General features: G+C 41.3%; 1 protein-coding gene across 1 annotated transcript in view; it reads left to right on the top strand.

The window, feature by feature from the left end:
• The window catches only part of chrm3b (cholinergic receptor, muscarinic 3b), a 128,153-nt gene that overhangs the window by 37,891 nt on the left and 76,074 nt on the right, over positions 1-14,188 (top strand). The window contains exon 2 of the mRNA XM_072667413.1: positions 4,095-4,192. The gene's annotated coding sequence lies outside the window, so the exon portion shown is untranslated. The remainder of the gene's footprint in view (positions 1-4,094; positions 4,193-14,188) is intronic.

Raw genomic sequence — 14,188 nt, 5'->3', positions numbered from 1 at the left:
CGGAGGACACATTTCACTGTACAGTGACAAATACGTGCACCTTTACCTTTTTAAATATATATAGAATATATATATATTTCTGAATCTCATCTGTAATCAATTAAAGTAACTATCTATAATATCTAGCTAACTTCAGCTAGAGTAGTTAACATAGCTAGCTTTAGATAAACACGTCAGCTAGAGTTTGGTTTCATAACAAAAAATGCAAACAAAAATGTATTTAGTATTTACCACCTGAGCCTAACAGCTATTTCAGCATGAGCTCACGCTGTTCTACAGAGACCTTAAACTAGAACTCTACTAAAACTGCAGAGCGTTTCATCCTGAAATGTTATATTGCATCCATCTGTGAAAACAGCGCCCTGACCTGAGATTAATGACAGGGTCCCTGCATGCTGCGGTTCTTTAATGATAGGCTCTGCTGTCGGAGTTGAATAGTTTGGCAGTGACTGAGTTTCCATTAGAAACCGAAATGCAGGATGAGAGAAAGTGCATCTGAGGCGAGCGAGGGAGCGGAGAACGGACAATCAAACTCAGCTCTGTCATATTTCGTATTTCCACCTCACACGTGTTCAGGCCAGTGGAGCAGTGAAACACCTGCTTAGAGTCGTTACATAACGAGCCTAAACTGAGATGATTGAGCGAGTGGGTAAAACTGATTGTGGGTTAGTGGAGGTTGGAATAGAGGTGTACCTGTCTGTGCATCTGTTAAAGCCCCTATTAAGAAGCTGCTGAAAGATGCTGCAGCTGGCCTGCCAACTGCAATAATACCCAAGTGCTGGTACTTCTGCTGTAATACACTCGAGTCCAAAAGTATCCAGACACCACTTTAATTAGTACATTCAGTTGCTTTAAGGTGCACTCGCCTCCACAGGCATTCAATTGCACACACATGCATTATATGATCATTATAAAAAAGCATTGACCAATAGATCAGGACAGTCTGGAGTCTCTGCATGTAAGCCTAAGGACATACATATACACATATAGCCACATATGGCAACAACCATCTGGGATACCATAGCAGTCATATAGTAGCAAATACCCAGCAATCACCTGGGATATTAAAAAAACACCATGGAAACCAGTTGGCAAACCCCAGAGCAACCGACTAGCAACAGTATAACGTCCATGTACCAAACACTAAGCAACACAATAGTAACTACCTGGGAGATCATGGCAACACCATAGAAACCACCCAGCAACACCACACACCACAATCTACAGCTACCTAGCAACTCTATAGTATCCACTTGGGATACCATAGCAACTGCGTAGCAACCACCTAGCAACTCTATAGTGACCACTTGGGATACCATAGCAACTGCGTTACAACCACCTAGCAATTCTATAGTGATCACTTGGGATACCATAGCAACTGCGTAGCAACCACCCTTATAACAACATATATATATTTGAGAATTTCCCCACTGTGGGACTAATAAAGGATACCTGGGATACCATGGCATGCACCTAGCAACACCATACCCTAGCAACAGCCTAGCAACTGCCCTGGAAGTGAGAACCAACCATTCTGTGTTCATTTGCTTAATGGCCTCAGTACTCCAATCCCATTCACAAAACTACTATCACCAGTGTGCATCGTCTGGACACCCTTTTACTGACTGACCGGCCCTCAGTCACTTTCAGAAACTATTTGTGAATGAAAATCAATTAGTGGACATTTGTGAGCTTCCTTTATGGCCATTATCTCTAACACTGCTACACACTTACCGCTGTGCATTATAAAAGAGACAATCTTTGCAAGATCAATTTTGCTGCGCGTGTGTTTGCATGATTTTGCATAATTTGGAATGCATTTGAAAAGTGTGGTGTGTGTTAACTGTGTAATAATCAAAACACATAAAACAGGGTAAATCTGTGTCTCCTGTAAACCTGGTGGTTGTGATGGGTTGAGTGGTGCATCTGGGTCTAAGAACATTTTATCTGTTTGCCAAAATTATATGTTGTATTAATTTGAAAGCCCAGTCATGGTGTTATTTTTTGAGCGCTCAGGCTGATGTAGGCGTTTATTTTCCCATGCTTCTTGTTGCAGAGAAGCATTATCATGTTTGATTCTCTCATTTAGAGCTGATGTCTTTATGTAAGTAATGTGGTTGTACTGAGCCTGTGACTAAATGCTGTTATTTATTCAGAAGCTCATAATTTGTTTAAAACGATTGGGTACAGCATGGCTTCTTTTCAAATGTGCATTTATAGATGTTGTTTTAAGTTTGTACGAGAGAAAAACAACAGATTCATGTTAATCGAAGTGTCTTTCTTATGAAAAGATTATCTACAGTGCTGTGAAAAAGCATTTGCCACCTCTCAGTTTCTTCTATTTTTGCATATTGGTCGCATTTAGATGTTTTAGAATATCCGGCCAATTTTATTATATGACCAGGACAATACAAGTGAACTCACAATGTAGCTTTTGGCCCACTCTTCTTTGAGGAATTATTTTAATGTGGCTACATTTTAGAGTTTTTGAGCATGAGCTGTCCGTTTAAGGTCTTGCCACAAGACACTTTAGAGGAAGTGCAGCCTCTAGCGGAAACCAAGCAAAAACTACAACAATGATTACCTCAATCTACACCTATCAATCCTAATCTTAATCAGGTTAACCTACACTTTAATTTACACCATAGTCTACACCTAATCCTAATCTTAATCAGGTTAACCTACACTTTAATTTACACCATAGTTTACACCTAATCCTAATCTTAATCAGGTTAACCTTCACCTTAATTTACACCATAGTCTACACCTAATCCTAATCTTAATCAGGTTAACCTTCACCTTAATTTACACCATAGTCTAATCTTGACCTAACCTAAACCTAACCTTAACCTACACTTTACACCTAAACCTAACCCAGACCATACCTTAACCAACACCTTAATCTACACTTAAACCTATTATTAACTAAACCTACACCTTACTCTACACCTTATTCTAAACCATAATGAAATGAGGAATCCTTACTGATTCTCCGTTAATTCTCCAAAAGTCCCCAAAAGTTCATAAACAGCAGGATTTTCTCCACTATTGTCATCCAGTGCTGTTTTCCTGGAGTACGACAGGCATGCTGTGTGTGTTTGTGTGTATTTTGCTCTACAGCCCTACTTGTGCAATGAACTTGTTTTTTGGCAAATGTGAGATGAGCCTTTGTGCTCTGTTTGGTCAGCAGTGTTTGGCGTCTTGCAACTCTCCCATGGATGTCGTTTTTGCTTAGTGCCTTTCTTTTTGTGGGGTTGTGTACAGTGACCTTAACTGAGGAAAGTAAGGCCTGCACTTCTTTAGATGTTCGACTGGGGTGTTTTGGGAGCCTCTGGATGAGTCTTTGATACGCTCTTGGTGAACTTTGGTATGCCAGCAACTCCTGGGAAGGTTCACCCCTGTTCCAAGTGTTCTCCATTTGTGGATAATGGTTCTCACTGTGGTTCACTGGGGTCCCAAAACCTTAGCCATGTCCTTTAGATTTGGCTTTGATACTTTTTAAAACGTGGCATCATGTGCTGCTAGCCGTCTAGTCAGGTTCTAGCCAGTGATTTTTACATTTAACAGGTCTGGAAGTAATGATACCTGGGCGTGGCTAGTGAAAATGAACCTAGTTGTCATTGAATTTGGTAACTGGTTGATTTAGCAGCTAAGGGGACAATTCCTTTTCTCCATGATAATTCCTTTTCTCTGTGATATAGGTTTTAACTCATTTTTATCTTCAATAAATGGAACAATAATTTAAAAGCTATATAGTCTGTTCACAGACATCATGCCATTGGGCTTAAATGCATGGGCTTTGGCTTTATTCTTTATTCTATATTAAGGTAGCTCTGTCAATAATAATTTGCATGTATGATATTGTTGGACTTGGAATAAACCTTATAAGCTTATGTTATATTGAAAACTGATAATGAAAACATTTTGAAAGGATAGGTGTCCCCAAACCTTTATCAACACAGTGCATGTTGTGTAATGATGTTACTGTATTTATTGTAACCTAGATTAAAGAACTGTGTACAGTTTATGGACAGTTCAACATTCTCATTTCTCTGTTGTATCCTGTCTGATCCCCATTCTGTTTTGTTGTCCAGGCCCAATGTGTGTTGGTGAGGATGGCGTGTGTGGGGGCTGACCGGACACTGGGCTACACTGCGATGTGACTGCAGCAGTGTTATCCTCTACACTCTGGGTAAGTCCTGCGAATTCTTCTTTTTTCTCTGCTTCTCAGTGGAAATGGGTGTAGTGTAACTAAGAAAATGGACTTTGCTAAACCAAGGAAACATACTTAGCTTTACCTTGCAAATGGGTGTGGCTTAACCATGGAAATAGATGTAGCTTCACTGGTGAAATGGACCTACTGTAGCCTTTCCAGGTTAACCATGGAAATGGACATTGCTTTATCATGGAAAGGGAAGTAGTTCCATGGTGGAAATGGGTGTAGCTCAACAATAGAAATGAGTGTAGAGTAACCATAGCAATGAATGTCGCTTCACCATGGATATTGATGCAAGTTTACTATGAAACTTCGCATAGCTTAGCTTAGCACTGGATATAGCTTAACTATGGAAACAAACTTAACTTATCCATGAAAATGAGGGTAGAATAACCATGGCGATGGATATAGCTTAAGCATGGAAACGGGCATAACTTATCTATGAAAATGAGGGTAGAATAACCCTGGCGATGGATATAGCTTAACCATGGAAACGGGAATAAGTTATTTATGAAAATGAGGGTAGAATAACCATGGCGATGGATATAGCTTAACCATGGAAACGGGAATAAGTTATTTATGAAAATGAGGGTAGAATAACCATGGCGATGGATATAACTTAACCATGGAAATGGGCATACCTTATCCATGAAAATGAGGTTACAGTAACCATGGTAATATATGTAGCTTAGCTATGACAATGGATGTAGCTCAGCTATGGAAACGAGTGGAGAGTGACCATGGCAATAGATGTAGCTTAACCATGGAAATTAAAATAGACCCACGTTTTAATTCTGTTTGTACTGCCTGAATTACGAGAGCTAGGCAGTAAGAGTAGATCTGGCTGGTTTTAGATATTTCTCCCACAACATTTAGCAAACTTTGAAAGTGCACTGTAAAACATCATTTGTTGATTTAACGTAAATTCAAATTTCATAAACTTTCTTAACTTATTATTTAGTGTTCACTAACATCAATTGGTTATCAGTCAGATTACTTACATTGTGTTAAAACATACACAAATACACTGGGTTGTCTATGCTCTCTGTTTTTCTTCCTCCTCATCTGAACAAAATAACCGTAGGCACTAATGCCCAATCCGGTTTTAGGATCTAAGATCAGCCTGTATGACCAGGTCCAACAGAATTTAGCCTCCATATTTTACCCATCCACTGCAGTGAACACCCATACAGCAGTAAGCAGCTGCCTCGGACGCCTGGTCAGGAATTGGGACTTGCTTAAAGGCACCTTAGCTGTGCCAGTCCAGGAGATTGAACCATTGTCCTTCCAGTCCCAAGCCAACTTCTCAAACCATTAGTCCATGGCTGCCTCACTAGTCCTGACCGGAATCACACCTCTGCTGCCTCGTGTTGAAAATAAAGGCGTTGGTTGCTGCTGGACACTGTATTCAAGGGTGCATATCCAAGATTCCCTGGTAGACATTAAACACTTGTAATAGTAAAAAAAATTAAACCTAGAGAAACTAAACCTGATTGTGAAACAAAAATGAAATCAAACTGTTGTTGGAACTCTTTCGGCCTAAAAAAAAACTCACTCGTCCTGTGGTTATTGCCGTCCAGATGTAAGAGTTTTACCACTGGGGAGATGTGTAAAGCTTTGACTATCCAACTTTTTCTGTCTGAATAAGTGAAGGAAGAGCGAAATGTAAAGAATATATTTTCAATTATTTATAAGTTCAATCCTGGTCATGTTGCCAGCCATTGACAGCCAGGGCCCCAAGTAAGCACAATTGACCTTGCTCTCCTCATCACTCCAGTGCAATGCTGGCCCGCACTGGCTTTTGCTGGCCGATGTATCAGAGCCAGGGACACTGCGCTTTTTCCTCCCAGCGTGTTGATTGCCTGGAGACAGTGCATCAGCAGCAGTTTGGAAAAAGAGGCGATGGCTGGCTGTGCACATGTCAGAGGATGGCGTGTGTCGGCCTTCACCCTCCCAGTGTCAGCATTGCATGTGATAGGGGGAGAATATGTATGGTTTGGGTAACTGACGATCCAAATTGGGGGAAAATGGGTAAAAATCTAAAATGAAACTTGAAAAAAAATTTACATAAATAAATAAAAATGGATGAAACATTACATAACTTTACACACTTATTTAAAATAGACTGTGAAGCTGAAATAAGTATAAAATAGTAAAGATAAAGTATCTTGTGAAAACGACTCGGATGAGCACAGTTTTTTCACAGGGTTACTTACTTAAATCTGATGGTATAAATGTACTGTGTTGCTTCCCAATTTTGGATGTACCTCATTGCCCAGCCCTGTCCCAGCCTTCAATGCCAGCACACTGACCCTCCTAACATCACCCCTTTTTAAACACCCTCATCTGCACACACACTTACACACATAGACAGGCACTTTATTAAAATCAACCCCTCCACATATTTCTCTTTCTTTTATTCTCCTGATATTTCTTCAGATGTCAGTGCTCTAAACTAACAGGAGCTGAAGTCAATAAGTTGAGTCGGGAGAGGCCCGAGCCGCGGCGGTTCTGTTTAAAATGAGTAGCCGGAGGTGTGCAGCGGAGACGGAGAGATGACACGCTGCGATACGGACGACCTGCTCTCAGACTGCTGCCGCAGGGTCTTGTGTGTGTGTGTGTGTGTGTGTGTGTGTGTGTGTGTATGGAGATGAAAGTTGAGGAATTTGAGTCAGTACTCCGAGTCCTGATGGAAGATTAGGAACTGGGGCAAGGAAGCATGACTGTACAATGCTCTGTCCCAACCAGTGCGCTCTAGAGGGGGTTACAGATACTGAGGTCAGGAAGCATCTGGCAAAAAGCTCCAAATTTCAGTGTTAATAGGTAGTTGCTATAGTGCCATATCAATCACCTGGGACACCAAAGCAACTACTTAGCAACTTCAGTAGCTACCACTTTAGAATACAATAGTAACTACTTAGCAACTGCCTAGCAACCCCATAGTAACCACTTGGAATACAATAGCAGTAGAATAGCAACTTGCACCGTAAAGCAACTTTTTAGCGACAGCTTAGCAACCACCTACTACCCAATAGAAACCACCTGCAATACCAAATCAGTTTCTTAGCAACTGCACAGGAACTACTTTCAATAGCATAGCAAACACCTGGTATACTGTATTAAATACTAAGCAACAGCATAGCAACGTCTTAGCAACCCCATAGTAACCAGCTGAAATACAATGGCAATTGCCTAGCAGCAGCGCAAAAGCCACTTAAAACAGCATAGCAACTGCCTAGCAACTCCCTGGATTCAACCACCTGCATAGCGATTGTCTTCAGGAATTTTTTTTGTTGTTGTTGTTATTATACAATTATTTTATTGTTATTATTATTATTGTTATTATTATTATTATACAACAACAAATATATATAGAAGAAAAGAAAAGAAACAATACAGACATTCTAAATGATCTTTATTTAACTTCTAGCCAATTTACTGTGCCAAGCTCAAGACCAAGAAATGATGGTGCTCCATCCAGTACTTTTGGGGAGTTGGGGATGTGATGGTTTGTGATCATCCAACATCCTGACCTCACTAACTCTTTTGTTTGCTGAATGCAATCAAATCGTCACAGCAATGCTCCAAACCCTAGTGGAATGCCTTCCCTGGACAGTAGAGACAGTTTCTCCAACAAAAGCAGGATCAGCTTGTTTAATACCCTTGTTTTTGGACAGTGAGGAACAGTGAATGAACAAGTGTCCCAATACTTTTGTCCACATAGTGTACGTAACTCTGAACCAGAGCAGTGAAGGTTGTTCTTGGCCGCAGTCTACCTCAGTGGAGTGTTAATTATTCAGGGTTTTGCATTAATGACGCAGTCGACCTAAACTGGGCATTGTTTCGATGGGAATCTCTGACGTGGAAACCCAACAATTACACTTTCTCAGCATTTCTATTTACATATAAAATATTATATACATATTTTCTCTGTCTCTGTGTATGAACATATATGACCCTCTCTTGCACACACATATATACCTTTTCTCATGTCCCTCTCTTTTACCTGCTGTCTATCCAATAAAGGAGGAAGTGACTGTGGTTCATTCATAATAGAGAGTGTCCTTGGTAGCACTGCAGCAGTGTATGCAGGCAGAGAAAGAGAACCAGAGGAGATGCTTTTAATGCTTTTAACACTCCAATGGCTTTATCACTATTTAACATGGAGCTGCTCCTTCAGCTTTCCCAGCATATCTGCCCATGGCAGTGCTCTAACACACACACACACACACACACACACACACACACACACACACACACACACACTATTTTCTCTCTGCATTCCATATAACTTAGCACTCATTATCCTTGTTGATGGCTTGCTTGTTGATTCAAGCACAATATTTTGGAGCTGTTTTGAACGTATTTTTTCCCCCTGCTCAGGTAATGGACACTAATAGCCTCTCAGAGGTGTGTGTAGGGATTGGACAATAACAGCATGGCCTTTCCATCAAAAGCACACTTCATTAATTGCTGCGTGTGTGTTTGATTTAGGGCTGTGCTGAGTGCTAACTGAACTGCAGTAGCACAGATGGGTTTGCTCAATCTATGGATAGCAGCCACACAGTACCAGTTCCTCATGGCATGGATTCCACAAGATGCTGGAAACATTCCTTTGGGATTCTGGTCCATGTTGACATGATTTTGTCACACAATACCTGCAGATTTTTCAGAAGTGCTTTAGCTTTCCTGAATCTCTCCTGTTCTACGACATCCCAAAGGTGTTATGTTGGATTAAGACCACTGAGGAACCCTGGACTCTGGACTCTGGACTCTGTCATGCTCGTGAAACCAGTTTGAGAGACATTTGCCTTCTGACATGATGCAGTATCATGCTGGAAGTAGTCGTTAGAAGATTGCTAAATTGCGGTCGTGAAGGGATGCACATGGTCAGCGTTCATTCTCTACTCATTACTCAGTATGACTGGTGATGACTGGTTGGTATTAACAGCCGCAACATTTAAGGAGTTCCTTATTCGGAGAATACTTGGGCGAATAGCAGAGTGGTCACCATACTGGAAGAGCCTACAAGCCTGGTAGCTACTGTTTTATCCTGACCAGGTCAGCCCACATTAATGTCCTGTTCTGTTCATGTTGCAGCATAGGTGCAGCACTGGTGAGGAAAACAGTGTGGTCTTTCTGTTAGCTAGCTACAATTTTTTTAATGTGTTCATGGTACTGTGGCAATCAATGAGGTTATGTAAGGAAATGGGAGAACAGTCTGACCATCCAAATCAGACTGGGCGACTTTTTATATTTTTTCCCAATTTAGTCAAGATTTCTAAATTCCTCCCAATAGATAGATAGATACACTTCCCCTATGACACAGTGCTACCAGCACTGGGAGGGTCATGTGCTTCACGAAACTGTCACAAAACTGCTGCTAGCAGCTTATGCAGAATCACTTACACAAGTGCTTAATCGTTCACTCAGAATATCCAAAGCTAGTGGCAGTGAATTCAAGATCATTTTGAGCCATGAAACTGCCAGAAATGAGCACCCAATAACCCTAATGACAGCCGAAAGTGCTTGGACAAAAGCACTGACTGCCAGTTCTGTAACATTAGCTAACAGACACCCACCTGTGCTGAGTAATGGGGCATAATGAGGGCCATTCTACCCACCTAGAGAGAAAGAGAGGGGTCAGTTATTCTCTCTGGGACTCCCAGCTGGCTGTGGCACCATGGGGCATTGCAAAAATGTGCAGCCTCCTGATAATAGGCCTTGCGCTTAGATGGCTGCCCCACTCTAAAGCTCAGTTTAGACACTTGTAATTGAAATCTGACTATAAAACTATAAAAATTTATGATTTAAGAAACAAATATAATGTGCCCTGCAGAGATCTCCCAGTATAAAGTACACCAGTGTTCCTGTTAAACCATCTGAGCGTTTGAACAGCTCCATCCAGCTCCATTTGTGGAGCCCCAAACTGCCACGAGGACAATCTCCGCAGTGAGGAATTTCTCGCTTCCGTTACAAAAGAGACAACGATGTTTCACTTTCAATCCATCCTCACAATACCCGAAGCTTTCAGCAGCCAGCGGCCGTGAAATAGTGAAGACGCCCAAAACCCTGTTGGCCTCCAGTCCCATCAGGGCTGTGGCTAATCTGAGGCGAGTGAGGGAGGTCATCTCTCTCTTCTCACTTGCCTCAATACATCTGCAGCCCTCTGCCTTTGTCCCGCTGTAACCCTCAATTCCCACACAGTAATTTTGCTGGTGTGAGAAGGAGAAAGGCTTTTGCCATGACCTCCCAATGCAGACTCCACGATCAATAACCGCTCATATATCATTTATTTGGAAGATAGACCAGGTGAGACCCAAACCCCTCTCTCTTTATGCCGGTTTGTTCTAGTAATGCATCCATTGTTGTACGTCTGGTGTGTGTAGTCACTGTATGTGTAATTACTATTTCTATGTCTTTCAAAATAACAGTCAAGTCTTAAAAAATAGCACATATGGAAGTAGCCCTTACTTTGCCTTGATGCACTTTTACACACTCTTTTCATTCTCTCAGGCACCTCCATGAGGAGCCTCCTGGGACTCTTTTCCCCCAACACGACTGAAGAAGATTTACACATGCTTGAGACCTCTAGGGGGAGCCTGATCATAGTGTGACCAAAAATGGTCACACATTTTGTTATTGAATGAATCATACATCTCAGAGCCATCAATCAACATTTCCATGCAGAATTAGATGTAAATACAAATCTGGCTAACATAATACATACTTCAGCAAGAAGCTAACATTAGCATGCTAACTTGCTACGGCAGCGCTAATGGGCTAACACAAGGGCTAACGTGGTGATTACTCTAACTAATACAGACTGCTCTGGCTGGTAAGATTAACTCAGGCCCACTCTGTCTAAGATGTTTAGATAATGCTATGCTAACTTTAGATAATAGTGTAATATTTAAGATCTTAATCCTTAGGATTTTTATTTAGTTTATTATTTAATCCTAATGCAAAAATGATTGACATTTTTTGTCATCATTGGCTTAGCATATCTTGTGGAGTCCCACAGGGTTCTGTTTTGGGGCCTATGAGACTAGAATGTAGATATCTGAGCAGGTGCATTGCGGTCTACAGGGTTAATGGCGTAGTAGAGTATGCAGTAACTGTCTTTGGGGAGTGAATTCAGGATGGGGACGTGAGATTGGCTTTCACACTGGCTACTGTAGTCTTTCTGTGTTTACTTTTTGGATTAAACAAATAATTAACTCTGAATAAACAGATGATGCAGGCTTTATGCTGCTCGCGAAGGGAAAATAGAGTGACTAGTCAACTTTTTAAAGGAATGACTATCTGGAATATTAGGATCATATCTGGAAAAGGCCAAGCCACATTAAAATGCAAGTGTACAACCACTTTAGGAGGTGGTCTGAGACCCATTTGAGAAAATTAGACATTCCGACAACCTAAACCCCTCCCAGTACAACCAAAACCCCTCCCAGTACAGCCGTATGTGTATATCAGATTTCAGTCCGAACATTTGACTACCGAGTGTAAATGTGATTAAAATCTTAGAAGAATATGCAAAGTGACCAGGTATAAACAGGGTCTCAGGCTCATCACTGATAAAACCGTGTCTCCATAGAGTGTGCTCTTAATAATAGAGGTGCTACAAAACCCATCACAATTTTGGCTTCATAAAGAACCATGTTTGTAATAGAGATGTGCGAGGGTGAAGAACCTTTAACCCCTTAACACCCCAAGGCCTATTATGTGTGATGGTACCCTGCACTGGACTGGTGTCCTGTCCAGGGGGTATTTCTGCCTTGTGCCCAATGATCCCGGGTAGGCTCCAGTTCCACCGTGGAAGCCCTAGTGTCCCTCTCATTTTATGAGAAAGAAAGAGAGTTTTCTATTTTCCCCTCGTGACTGAACATTGTACGGTGTGTTTTAAAGCTTGAAGCTCTTCCAACATCCCCTTCCCTTTTCTTCCGCTCTCTTTCAGCAGTTTCAAGGTCAGAAATACGTGTTTGGCACGGATGGGTGTGTTTTTGTCAGCGCGGTGTCCTGTGTGTGTGCGTGGATTAGTAGTAGACAGAGGATGTGCTTTAAGGACTCCTGAACCTTGAAATTTACACATTGTTTTATATAGTGCACTGTCAGAGTCTACTGGGGGAAAGTAAAGAGTACGTAGTGCACAGTTAGAGATACACTGTGTGCCAGATGTATGAAGCTTTTGCTCTAAGCCTTAAGTTTAAACGCCTAAAATGTATGTGCCATTTTAAATATGCATTTCTCTTCTCCTCTCCTATCCTCTCTTCAGATCTCATCTCATCTCATCTCTCCTCTTCTCACTCTTCTCTTCTCTTCTCTTCTCTTTTCTTCACTTCTAATCTCCTCTCCTTTCCTCTCCTCTCTTCTAATCTCGTCTAATCTCGTCTCTCCTCTCCTTTTCTCTTCTCTTCTCTTCTCTTCTCCTTTCATCTCTTCTCTTCTCTTCTCTTTTCTTCACTTTTAATCTCCTCTCCTTTCCTCTCCTCTCTTCTAATCTCGTCTCTCCTCTTCTTTTCTCTTCTCTTCTCTTCTCCTTTCATCTCTTCTCTTCTCCTTTTATCTCCTTCTCTTCACTTCTCTTCTCTTCTCCTTTCTCATCTCTTCTCTTCTCCTCTCTTCTCTTCTCTTCTCTTCTCTTCTCTTCTCTTCTCTTCTTCTCTCTTCTCTTCTTCTCTCTTCTCTTCACTTCACTTCTCTTCTCTTCTCTTCTCTTTTCATCTCTTTTTTCTCTTCTCTCCTCTCTTCTCTTCTCATCTCTTCTCCTTTCATCTCCTTCTCTTCACTCCTCTCCTCTCTTCTCCTCTCTTCTCTTCTCTTCTCATCTCCTTTCATCTCCTTCTTCTCTTGACTCCTCTCTTCTCTTCTCTTCTCTTCTCATCTCCTTTCATCTCCTTCTTCTCTTGACTCCTCTCTTCTCTTCTCTTCTCTTCTCTTCTCATCTCCTTTCATCTCCTTCTTCTCTTCACTCCTCTCTTCTCTTCTCCTCTCTTCTCTTCTCATCTCCTTCTTCTCTTCTCTTCTCTTCTCCTTTCATCTCTTTCTTCTCTCTTCTCTTCTCTTCTCTCCTATCCTCTCTTCTCTTCTCTTCTCTTCTCCTTTCTCCTCTCCTATCCTCTTCTCTTCTCTTCTCCTTTCATCTCCTTTTTCTCTTTACTTATGTTCTCTTCTCTTCTCCTTTCTCCTCTTCTCTCCTCTTCTCTTCTCTTCTCTCCTCTTCTCTTCTCTCCTCTCCTCTCCTCTTCTTTTCACTTTTTTTCTCCTTTCTCCTCTTATCTTCTTTTTCTTCTCTTCATCTTTCTTCTCTTCTCTTCTCCTGTCCTCTCCTCTCTTTTCTTCACTTTTATCTCCTCCCTTACTTCTCTTCTCTGCAAATCTCACTAGTGAGACCGTACTTGCTAAAGGGTTAACATATAAGTTCTTCATTTTAGATTAGATTTAGGAGAGAAGATTAGATAGATGCTAATCCACGTCTATCATGAAGGAAGTCACCTGGCAGTTTCAAAGGCTATGCTCTTCTCTTCTCCTCTCTTGTCTTCTACTTTCTTCTCTCATTGTCTCTTCTCTTCTCTTTGCTACTCTTCTCTTTTCTTCTCTTCTTTTCTGCTCTTCTCTTTTTCTCTTCTTTTTTTTTAGTTCTCTGCCTGTCTTTGCGGTGATGTTGATCTCTTCAGAATACAGACAGGTGAAAACTCTGGCTTCTAAAATAAACTCTAAATCATATCCTAAATGATGATTCATTGAATAAGTTTTAGCTTGGAGCAAGTTCTGGGTCAGCCAGTAATCTTCGCTCACCTGTTCTGAGAACAGAGTTCAGCACATAAACGTATGAAAGATTTGTCTCTACCTGTTTTAAATGCGTGACAGACAGGGTGCTTTAGAGGCAGCTTCTCCTGGGGAACAAATCTGCAGCTTTTTCCACCCTGCATAGCCACACATTTAACCAAGGCAGAGGATTACAAATGTGTG

Source organism: Salminus brasiliensis, chromosome 22, assembly GCF_030463535.1.
Source record: "Salminus brasiliensis chromosome 22, fSalBra1.hap2, whole genome shotgun sequence".
In the NCBI taxonomy this organism is placed as follows: Eukaryota; Metazoa; Chordata; class Actinopteri; order Characiformes; family Bryconidae; genus Salminus; species Salminus brasiliensis.
The sequence above is the reverse complement of the archived record's forward strand: the minus strand, read 5'-3'. Positions and strand labels throughout refer to the sequence as shown.